The sequence below is a fragment of the Ictidomys tridecemlineatus genome, chromosome 8, assembly GCF_052094955.1.
Source record: "Ictidomys tridecemlineatus isolate mIctTri1 chromosome 8, mIctTri1.hap1, whole genome shotgun sequence".
NCBI classification, from domain to species: Eukaryota; Metazoa; Chordata; class Mammalia; order Rodentia; family Sciuridae; genus Ictidomys; species Ictidomys tridecemlineatus.
In genome coordinates this window covers 134,856,670-134,867,390 of record NC_135484.1, presented here as the reverse complement: position 1 = coordinate 134,867,390, position 10,721 = coordinate 134,856,670, and positions in this window count along the sequence as shown.

The window sequence follows — 10,721 nt, the reverse complement described above, 5'->3', positions numbered from 1 at the left end:
TGAAAAATGCTATATTCTATTTTAGTAGGGTCAGCATATGGAAAATAAGGAAATTAAATGTTATTACAAAAATGAAGGAGTTATGAGATTCTGGTTAAAGAAGATACCAAATGAGAATAACATATATGTAAAGAATCCAAAACAAAAAAGCAGTTGTTATTAAAGCGTTCTAGGTGCATGTATGCATATAGGGTTTTATCCCATGTTTATTTTTAAACAATGAAAGTGTCAAAAATTAGGGTCAACTGTGTTAGGCTAAATTACATTATTGTATAGACTCTATGGAATACAACTGTGTTATACTTATCATAGAGAAGCATAGTTTGCATCATATTATGGCAGTTTATACTCTATGAAAACTTTCCAGGGTCCCTTTATATTGAAATATCCTATAAACGACTAGACCACCACATGATGATTGTACAATAGTAAGTGTTTTATTGAATAAAACTAAAGATATATTTTGAATAATAATTTTAAAAAGGAAAAGAAAATGTAGAATGGTACTTGAGCTCTTGCTTTCTAAGTACAAAATCCCCTACCCAATTCAAGGCATCTCAATCTCCACCAAGAACAACAACAATAAAATAAGTTTTGTAGTGCTGTTAAATCTATCATTATGAATACAAATGGTGCAAATTGGTCAAACAGAGTCAACAAACACATGAGTATTTGGGGAACATTCCATATTCAAATGACAATAGTCATATAAACAAATGACCTAATTTTTATTCAACTCTCATTTTAAAAATCAAAAAGCATATATTACCATATTATTCTGTCTCATAAGTAGAATTTACTGTAAGTAAAGAGGGGCACTCACCTCTCACAAATGATTTAATTTAAATTTGTTTGTAAGATAAAATTCTTACCTAAAATTAGCCAGGAGCAGTGGCTCACACCTGTAATCCCAGTGGCTCCAGAGAATGAGGCAGGAGGATTTTGTGTTCAATGTCAGACATAGTAAAAGCAAGGTACTAAATGCATCTCAGTGAGATCCTGTCTCAAATAAAAAAGTAGGGCTGGGGATATGGCTCAGTGGCCAAGTGCCACTGAGTTCACTCCCAGGTAACCCCACACAAAAAAAATAAATTAATAAGTTAATAAAATGTCTAAAATTGTTAGTATTTTTCCCCAAGTTTCTGGCCATTCAGGATTATATTTATCTCTGTTAGGTGTTTAAGATGGAATGTCCATTGCTTTCTGTTTTAAATACAATTTCAACTTTTATGTTTGACAAAGAAATAAGGTGTTAACTATGCTGGTCTGATATCTTGGTTTTCATGAGTAATCAAAAAATGGGTAAATTAGGTAAATATAAGAAGGTAAAAGTTTATAAATGGAGATAAAACATGTGAATCATTTATATATTACAACAATAACAAATCAATTGCTAAATATTAATTCAAGTAGTCTTAGCTTCCTGATGAAAATATCTATTAAGTGTATTTTTATAAATGATTGGTATGTAGGAAAACAACTTACTTTTGCTCTTCCCTGGATATTTAGTTAAAAATAAAGCTTTAACGAGTACAGTGGCACCTACCTGTAATCCAAGTGGCTAGGGAAGCTGAGGCAGGAGGATTGCAAGTTCAAAGCTAGCCTCAGCAATTTAGCAAGGACCTAAGCAACTTCCTGAGATCTTGTCTCTAAATAAAATATAAAAAGTACTGGGATGTATGGCTGAGTGGTTGAGTGTCCTTGGGTTCAATTAAAAAGGGCTTTTAAGAGTTAATGTTCAAATTAACATGTGCAGTGCTATACAGAAAGAAAGAAAAAGGGAGAAAGACCCTGACATGTATTTTGATGAAAAATTGAAAAATGTAGTATTGTATCTTATTAAAAAGAAGTAATTTGTCTAAATTTTAAAGATTTATATGGTTTGTTTCAACCTGTAAATTTAAATTTAAGAAAGAAAAATGCAGAACAAACTTTTTATCTTATTTCAAATAAAAAGTTGAGGGGAAAAAGAGACAAAGAAAGTTAAAAGGATGAGGATATGTCTTTTAGAGAATGTTTTTGAATGAGGAAAAATTTTGTATGTAAATTATGATGTTTGTCCTAAAGTAAAATAACTGAGTTGTTTCAAAATGGGAAGAAAGACAGGCCAAAAGCTCAAAAGCTAAAGACTTAAACAAGTTGCAGAGAGTCTAAGCAGGTTGCAGGTTTGTGAAGGACCGATGTCCTAAAAGGAAATGTATGTGTAATTATGTTGTCTATAATTAAGAGGAATTATTTTCAGGGTTTTCAAAAATAAAAATTTAATCCACTGGATGCAAAACCAGGACATAGGTTTCTATGTTTTTTTTTAATTTGTTTTGTTCTGTTAACAGGATTTTTGTTTGACCTGAGGTGCACTTAACCCCTGAGCCACATGCCCAGCCAACATTAGCCATCAGGCTATAGAGAGAACTCAAAAAACTTAACAACAAGAAAAAAATAACCCCATCAATAAATGGTCTAAGGAACTGAACAGAAATTTCACAGAAGAAATACAATCAATCAGCAACTGTATGCAAAAATATTCAACATCTCTAGCAATTAGAGTAATCAAATCAAAACTACTCTAAGATTTCATCTCACTCTAGTTAGAATGTCAATTATGAAGAACATAAGCAACAATAAATATTGGCAAGGATGTGGGAGAAAAGGTACACTCATACATTGCTGATGGGACTGCAAATTGGTGCATCCATTATGAAAAGCAAAGTAGATATTCCTCAGAAAACCATTAATTGATCCAGCTATAATACTCCTGGGTCTATACCTAAAAGTCTTAAAATCAGCATACTACAGTGATGCAGCCACATCAATGTTTATAACAGCTCAATTCATAGTAGTAACTAAATTATGGAATGAACCTAGGTACCCTTCAATAGATGACTGGACGAAGAAAGTATGGTATATATACTCAATGGAATATTAGTCTTAAAGAAGAAGAAAATTATTCCATCTGTGGGTAAATGGATGAAACAGGAGAATATACTAAATAAATAAGCCAATACCCCAAAACCAAAGGTTGAATGTTTTCTCTGATATGTGAATGCTAATTCACAATGGGGTGAGGGGGCTGGGGAAGAATAGAGGTACTTCAGATTAGGCAGATGGCAGTGAATGGAGGGGGAGGGGTATGGGGGAAGGAAGGATAGCAGAATTAATCAGACACTAAAATCCTATGTGCATATATGAGTACACAACCAGTGTGAGCCTACATCATGTACAACCAGAAGAATGAGAAGTTATACTCAATTTATGTATGATGTGTCAAAACGAATTCTACTGTCAAGTATAATCAATTAGAAAAAATTTTTAAAAAGAGAGAGCAATCTAATCAGATTAAAATTCTAAAATGAACTATGACCAAAATGTGGGGTTGAATAGGATGTTATCATATGCCCAACAGAGAAGATGGGATCTTTCGTGATGGGGTGAGGATGGGTGGTGGTTGAGACCCCTGGGAATCTGCAGGCATGGGAGTCAAAGGGTCAGACAGGTGTCTAGCTTGAGGGTAAAGTGTCATTTCTGCAACAGTAATTGAGAAGAGGCAAGTCATGGTTAGGAGGTTTCTGACTAGAGACTTAACCTATCACTCTCTCCCCTTAGTCCCTGCTAAGAAAGAATTTGGAGTTTTTGAAAGAAGAAAACTCACAGTGTGATGAGAATAATTCTGGGACTGTAAGAAATTATAGAGGCCACAATTATGTGAATGTAGGCTGCCAACTGTCCTAGGTGTTAGCTTTTCTTAATCCATAAGAGGGTGACACTTTCAGATACAGAGACTATTTCACAATCATCATAATGTACTTGATGGACCTCTACAATCTCTGTCTGTTTATTATCAACAGATGCAAGCTTAAGATGCAGGCTCAAGCAATCATTAGGGCACATTGTTATGCTCTGTAATTTAGTTGTGGTCCCTAATCTTTTACAATTTAGAGTCTTAGAAAAGCCATCATGACAATAAATACAGATAATTTAAAGATCTCTAAATATCTGCACAGATTGAGAGGCTAAATGAAAACACTCTTGAATTGGGTATCCTAAAACCATGTAGTCCCAGCTATGTAGGGGAGCTGAGGCAAGAAGATCACGTGAGCATAGGAGTTGGAGAGCAAATTACATCCTGTCTCAAAAAAAAATTTTTTTGTTCGTTGGTTTTTATTGGTTGCTCAAAACATTACAATGACCTTGACATATCACATTTCATACATTTGATTCAATTGGGGTATGAATTCTTAATTTTACCACGTGTTCAGATTGCAGGATCACATTGGTTATACATCCACATTTATACATATTGCCACACTAGTATCTGTTATATTCTGCTGCCTTTCCTATCCCCTTCTTATCCCTCTCCCCTCCCATCCTCCCATCTTCTCTCTCTACCCCATCTACTGTAATTCATTTCTCTCTCTCTTTTTCCCCCTTTCCCCTCACATTCTCTTCTATGTAATTTTGTATAACAATGAGGGTCTCCTTCCATTTTCCATGCAATTAGCCTTCTCTTTCCCATTCCCTCCCACCTCTTGTCCCTGCTTAATGGTAATCTTCTTCTCATGCTCTTCCTCCCTACTCTGTTTTGAGTCGCTGTCCTTATATCAGAGAAGACATTTGTCATTTGTTTTTTAGGGATTGGCTAACATTACTTAGCATAATCTGCTTTAATGCCATCCATTTCCCTGCAAATGCCATGATTTTGTTATTTTTTAGTGCTGAGTAATATTCCATTGTGTATAAATGCCACATTTTTTTATCCGTTCATCTATTGATGGGCATCTAGGTTGGTTCCACATTCTAGCTATTGTGAATTGTGCTGCTATGAACATTGATGTAGCTGTATCCCTATAGTATGCTCTATTTAGGTCCTTGGGGAAAAGTCCAAAAAGGGGAATAAGTGGGTCGAATGGTGGTTCCATCCCCAGCTTTTCAAGGAATCTCCATACTGATTTCCAAATTGGCTGCACCAATTTGCAGTCCCACCAGCAATGTACAAGTGTACCCTTTTCCCCACATCCTCGCCAGCACTTGTTGTTGTTTGACTTCATAATGGCTGCCATTCTTATTGGAGTGAGATGGTATATTAGAGTGGTTTTAATTTGCATTTCTCTGATTACTAGAGAAGGACATACCATCAATCAACAAGTACATGAAAAAAAAATGCTCACCATCTCTAGCAATCAAAAAAAATTTAACACTTATACATTGTAATTGAAAGGTTGATACTTTATTTCAGAGAGAAAATTCACTAATAACAGCCATGCTCAATACTATCTCCTTGGAGAACTCCCCTGATCAGAATGAACCAACCAACAAGGGTTATTTTAGCACTTTTCATGGTATGCTTCATATTTTCAGCAAATTACCAGGATCCAAAAAAGACACAAGATGAATAAGAAGTGGGTCTGTCCTTAAGGAGCTTATGGTCAGTCTTTGCAACTTTCAGACAGGAACACCAAAGGTAACTCAAAGAAGTATGTTATAAGTGTTAAAGGAGGTGCCAGATAAAGCAACTAAGGGTCAAGAATGTGAATGAGGATAACTCTCAATAAGATCAAGATGCAAATGAAACAGGCCTTTGATAGGGAACTTAGGGCGTCAGCAGGTGTCAGGAGGTACACATGGTAGAAACAAGCATTCTAGGGAAGAGGTTTCAACAGTTGTGCTTCACTAGAAAAGGGTTTCTAAGTCACAGCATCATTTTTGATATTTTGGGTGAAATCATCTTTTGTTATAGGCAAAGTTGAACATGCTGAGGATTTGGAGCAAAATCCTGACCTCCACCCAATAGATGCTGGTGGCACATCTGCCCCCAATCATGACAACCAAGAACATGTCCAGAAACTGCCAAGACTCTCCTAGGGTGTGGGGGCAAAATCACCTTGGACAAGAACTACTGATACAGAATATATACAAGCACATAGACATATACATACAAGGATACACCCATATACACATGCATGCATATATGTGTGCTTCAGGAAAACCCAGTCCCAGTGTATGACAACAGGCTACCAAAGGTGGAAGATGCCATGAGAACAAAGAGGTAGACAGATCCTGGGTTGCATTAAAGGCAATTTATTAAGGATTCATGGACAGGAGCACATTTGGGGAAGCAGAGGTGCAGGAGAATCCCTGCACCCCAAGGCAGGAGGAAGGGGGAATGCTAAGCTAGATAAAGAGGGGCCATGACCACTGGATTGTACCTGACTTTTCTCAAAAACTATTAAAATACCCAATCTCATTTAAGAAATAATCCAGGCATCAGAGGCCAGCACCATATGCTCAGCTATCTTAATGATGTGGTTTTTCCTGTAGGGTCTGGGATGCATGCCAGTGTCACCGATAACAAAATGGTAGTTATATTAAGGTGAATATAGTCAAGTGAAGCTAGATCCCTATAACACATATGCATATATATAAACATAAAATGAAAAAATGTATAGCAGCAGAGAGATATAGTGAGGGGGCCTCAATTGATAGTGTCAGTGGAATAGCAAAGAAAAAGTGATGCAGAGAGATTTTAAGAGCAGCTTTGTTGAGGTGTATTAGCACATACACATATTTAATGTATAAAATTGGCTGATTTTTGACACATTTTTACACATTGTTTCATTTTACACCTGAGAAATCAATGTTACAGTCAAAATAGTGAATATACACACAAGCCCCAAAATTTCTTCATTTCCCTTTAAAATCCCTTCATCCTTCTCTCCAGACCCGTCCTCAAGCAGTCATTGATCTTTCTGTCACTGATTTGAAATTATTGGAATTTTATATGATTAAATCATACAATGTTATTCTTTTGGGGGTGGGGGGAACTGGCTTCTTTAACTCAGCCATATGCTATCATTTGAATGTCTACTCCAACATTCATACTAATTTTTTTCTATTTTTGATATGGGATTGAACCCAAGGGTACTTTGTCACTGAGCCATATCTCAGCCCTTTTTAATTTTTTTTTTTGAAACAGGATTTCACTAAGTTGCTTAGAGCCTCATCAAATTGCTTAAGGCCTTGCTAAATTGGTGAAGCTGTCTTGAATTGGTGATCCACTTGCCTCAGCCTTTGAAGCTGCTGGGATTAGAAACCTGTGGCAAAACCCTGCTGTCATATTGAAATTGAACTACATCTGTAACTGTGTTAAGAGGTGAGGTCTTTAAGAGGCCATGGCTGTGCTCTCATGAATGGATAAATGCTATCAGTGTGGGAGCAGGCTTCTGATAAAAGGGTAAATTCAGGATCCTTCCTGTCTGCTGTGCTCACTTGCCCTTAATCCTATTAGGATGCAGCAGGAAGGCCCTCACCAGAAGCCAGCACCATGCTCTTGAACCTCCCACTCCCAGAACTGTGAGCCAAGTAGACTTGTATTGTTTACCAATTACCCAATGTGTGTTGCCATGATATAGTGACAGGAAATGGACTAAGATACTTTATTTTGTGATGCATCCTTCTTACTGAGTATATCAATAATCAACTATTTATTTTTTGTTGAGTATTATTGTGCCACATGGATATATCAGTTTGTTTATTCCTTTGTCTGCTGATTGACCTTCACTCACCTATTAATCAATTCTGTTCAATTTTTTGCTATTACAGGTAAAACTTATGAACTATCCTCTACAAATCTTTGGTTAGGAATATGCGTTTCTTTCTAGTAGATAGCTAAAAGGTGTATTTTTCAACATTTTAGGGAATTGTTTTCAAAGTAGTTAGTGTACTAGTTTACATTTCCACCAGCTGTGTGGACAATCATTTTCATTTTAATCATTGGATTAAATGACTAATGATGTTGAACATTTTGTAGTGTCTTTGTCTTTTTCTCCTTGTAGGGCCTGTTCACATCTTTCTTCCCACTTCACAAATTTGGGGTGTTTGTCTTCCTACTATGTAATATGTTTTATATACTAGGAAAAAAATGTCCTTTTTCAAATATATAACATACAAATATTTTGCCCTGGCCTATGGCTTGGTTTTGAAAAGTAAAGAGTGTTTGTTTTGTTTTAATAAAACCCAATGTATTGTGCTTTATGCCATGGTAAAAATATATTTAACAAATTGAATGTTACTCAATTTTCTTTCTTTTATTTGTATTGATGCTTTACTTTTTTTTGGTCCTGGGGATTAAAAAAAAAGGGCCTTTTACATGGAGGCAAGCACTCTACCAACTGAACAATATTCCCAGTTCCCTGGATCTATGCTTTCTTTTGTAGTAAATTCACAAACGGAATAAACATTGAGATTCACATTTTTGCATATTCATGTCCAGTTGACTGATGGCTAATTGTTGAAGAGAATATATTTCTCCATAGAATGGTCTTAGCACATTTGTTTTAAAGTAATGCATTGTACATGTGTGGTTCTGTATCTGGACTCTCTATTATTTTCCACATGTCTATATGATATAGACACATTTGTAAATATCTATATATCTCCTTAATTTCAGTACCACATGATCTTGATTACTGGAGCTTTAAAATGTCTTAAAATAATGTAGTTTAAAGATTTCAACTTTTTCCTTATTTTCTAAGTTGCTTAAATAGATTTATACGCGGTCCTATGCATTTCCATGTAAATTTTAGAATGAGCCTCTAGATTTCTATTAAAAGGCTGCTGAGATTTTGATTGGAATTGCATTCATCAATAGATTAATTTAGGGAGAATTAACATGTTAACAATATTGAACCTTCCAATCCATGAGTACATTCTCATCTTTTCTTTTGTTTTATGTCCTTTCTCTGAGCTGTGATTGTACTTTTCAGTGTACAGGTCTTATATATATTTCACCAAATTTATTTCTAAGTATTTCACACTAATTCTAGTGAAAGTGATTTTTTAAAAATATTTTCAGTTTCTGATTATTCATTGTGCATACATGGATATATAGTTGATGTTTTTGCATACTGTACACTTTACTGAAATTTTGTTAAATATTAGTTTCAGTAGCTTCTTACATATTTCTTAGAATTTTCTACATAGATGGTCATGTTGTCCATGAAAAGAGACAATTTTAGTTGTTGCACAATTGAATGTCTTTGATTTCTTTTTTCTTGCTTCATTGCATTGGTTGAAAGTTCCAGTACAATACTGAATAGAAGTTATGAGAACAGAAATCCCTGCTTTGGTCTTATTTATAGATTTGAAACTATTCGACCTTTCACCATTAAATATGTTAGCTGTAGGGTTTTTGTTGTCTTTTGCTTTGCTTTTTGTAGATGTCCTTTTGTAGATGTCCTTGAGGAAGTAGTTTTCTGAGGGTTGTGCATTAATACAAATCGATGTTCAATTTTTTAATGTTTTTCTGTATCTATTGAGATATCATATTGAGATGACCATGAACATAGTATTTTCATGTTAGAATTAAATTGATTGTTTTTTAAATTGGGCTCAGCATGATGGCATATGCCTATGAGCCCAGTTCCTCAGGAGACTGAGGCAGGAGGATCACAAGTTGGAGGCCAGTTTGAGCAGCTTAGCAAGAATGTATCTGAATATAAAATAAAAACTGCTCAGAAAATACTTTTCTAACATTCATAAGGCCCTAGGATTAATTTTTAATATCACAGCATATAAGGAGAAAAAACACATTCCAACTCACTGAATCCCTCCTTTGTGTAAAGCAGGGACTCAGAATACAGACTTATATGACTTTCCTCCCCTAAAATCCCAGCCTGTCGTTCTGCTTTTACTTTCTGAAAGTAGGAAAGCCCAGAGTTCTAGCTTCTGTGCTCTGCCCCAGCCCCCATAGTGTTTTCCCAGCCAATGCCCCAAGGGACCTTGCCATCTGCCTTTGGTTGTCAGTTTCAGAGCACTTTTCAGTTTACAAATCTTCGTACACAGCATGTGGTGCCCAACAAGAGTGGTCTCCCAATGAGCAGAATACATGGTGTTCCAGTGTATTCTGCTCACTGGAAAAGGCAAAAAAGTGGAGTGAGCAGGTGATAGTGACCCATCCCTGGGCAGAGAGGAGACCCTTTCCCTGCCTTGACCCAGGTCACACTGAATGTCCTCCCTGAAGCAGTGCCCTGCAAACTGGAAATCCCACAGCCAAACAGGGCTCATAAAAGGTCTCTGGGAGTGTAGAGACTCCAGAGTGGACCTGAGAGAGGCACAGCTGCAGGCTCCTGTTCCTGTGATTCAGAGGTCAGCCCCAGGCTAACAGCACTGAGACCTGAGGTAGGGGCTGTGTGGAAGGTGGCAGGTAAGGGCTTCTCTGCACAGGGCCAGGAGTGGTAGGGCACCAAGAGAGGCAAGTTTTGGAAATCCCAGACTGCCACTGGCAAGTGGGATACTAGGACCAGAAACTGCACAAGGAATGGCACAGAAAGGCACCAGTCTCTATATTCCCTTAGGAGTTTGCATAGAAGTGTGAGATTGGGCAGGTAGAAGGGGAGGAGAAGTGATTGAAAAGTTTGGTTGATTAAGAAAGGGTGCCCACAGAGTTGCTCAAAGGGACTAAGGCCTGAAGGAGCTCTCGGGGCTGTCCAAATTTGGGTAAGGGCCAAGAGCAGGAGATTGGGTAAGGAGAGACTGAGTTCAATAGCAAGTTTAGTGAGATGATCCTTGAGAATGCCATTAGGCCTCTCAACCTTACCTGAGGATTGGGGTTGGTAGGTGATAGCACCGAAGATAGGGAAACAGTTTTATTTGGTTGCAGCCAGATTCAGAGGGCACACTTCTGCTGTAATCAACTACCCCAAGTTCAGGTAGTTTCAGAATTTTAT